The following is a 1,783-nucleotide window of genomic DNA, read 5'->3' as shown; positions in this document are numbered from 1 at the left end:
AAAAAAGAAGGAGAAAAAAAAGGATGAGGAGGAGGAGGACGACGATAACGAAAGAGAAAAATAACGAAGAAAAAGAAGTGCAGTAACGGCACGAAGAAGAACGTGTGCACGTAAATATAAATAACTTGTATAGATTTATTTCAAAAAATGACTTGTATGTGGAGAAGAAATTCCAATGAAAAAAGGAGGAAAAAAAGGAAGAGGAGGAGGAGGTGTTGGTGACGACGATAACGAAAGAGAAAAATAACGAAGAAGAAGTGCAGTAACGGCACGAAGAAGAACGTGCGCGCGTAAATATAAATAACTTGTATAGAGTTATATCAAAAAATAAATTATATGTGGAGAATAATTGTTAAAAAAAATAAACTCCACGCCATGTTGGCTTAACTTGCCCTTCATAGTAGCTTAACGAAACATTGGTCTGGTCCAAGTTAGAGAGAGAGGACATCAACTAACCTATTATACGACGCAACTTCTGAACCAGTTGCAAGCCTTCCACGAACCTTACCGTTTCGTGTCCACTCAAACCAATATGACATCAATATGCATCGTTTATATATTTTAATTTATATCTCTGGTCAAAACAATTGCAATATGATGTTCCGGTCAAGTACACTGCCATATGGGACTGCTTCCATTAGTATATTTAGTTAAGACTTTTAAGGGTGAGTTTGGATACCTCCATAAATAATTTTATATTATTTTAAATTTATAAAAAGTTATAGTATTAATATTTGGTGTAATTTTTAAAATTAAATTATAATTCTCTAAAAAATTATTTAAGTATTAATGAAAAAGTTAAAAAAAATTTATTTTTTTATAATAATTTTTTTTATTAATCTTCTTTTAAAATAAGTATTTTTAGGACTAAAAAATAAATTATTTTTAATATGGAGATAAAGATGGTATTTTGATTGAATATTGATATTTAAAGTGTATTACAATATTGTGCAAGTACAAAAAAGGTATGCAATACACATCTTGCATGTTGCCAGGCGTGTCCAACATGCATCCTGTGTATTGTCAGGATGATTACACGTGTCTAACACGCACCCTGCGTATTGTACTACGGACTCTGCATGTTGCAACATGGACCCTACGTATTGATTCTCCACATGCAAAATTCATCCACATGTAATTACACCAAATAATCTCATTTTCAACAAAAATACTAATATTTTTTCATATAAAAAAACTAGCTATTAAAAATCTAATCACAAAATAAAAATATAAATATTTATTGTCTAATCTCTTTTTTTTTTAAATTAATTAATCTATTTACCCAAATTGAATCTTCATATACAATATTAAGCATATTAGTTTATTTTTTATTGTGATTGTTTTTAAATTAATGCAACATTATACTTAATAAAAAAAGTATTATGTGTTAGGAAATTATTTTAATTTTCTAATTTGTTTGTGGGCAATACATATATTAATTGTAATAACAAATTATGCTATTTCAAATTAAATGATTTATATAATGGTGATCTCATTTATGGTTTTAAATGCTAAATTGAATAAGTCATTATTACTTTTGATTTGGAATTAAATGAGAATAAAACCGGATATTATCTTTTGTTCTTTAGATAATTATCTTTTGGATTTTAGATATATTATTTTTTGGACTTCAGATACTATTTTATTTGGGCTTTAGGGTTTAATGGGTGCCATGCTCAAATATAAATAGTGCCTTCAGGGTTTCGGTCCCCAATATACCAAAGCCGCCTTTGTCGCTCTTTCCCCATCAGAAGAGTTACAATTCAGCCGCCTAGGGATACAG

The sequence above is a fragment of the Arachis hypogaea genome, chromosome 17 (genome assembly GCF_003086295.3).
Source record: "Arachis hypogaea cultivar Tifrunner chromosome 17, arahy.Tifrunner.gnm2.J5K5, whole genome shotgun sequence".
Classification (NCBI taxonomy): domain Eukaryota; kingdom Viridiplantae; phylum Streptophyta; class Magnoliopsida; order Fabales; family Fabaceae; genus Arachis; species Arachis hypogaea.
This window is presented reverse-complemented; position numbering follows the sequence as displayed.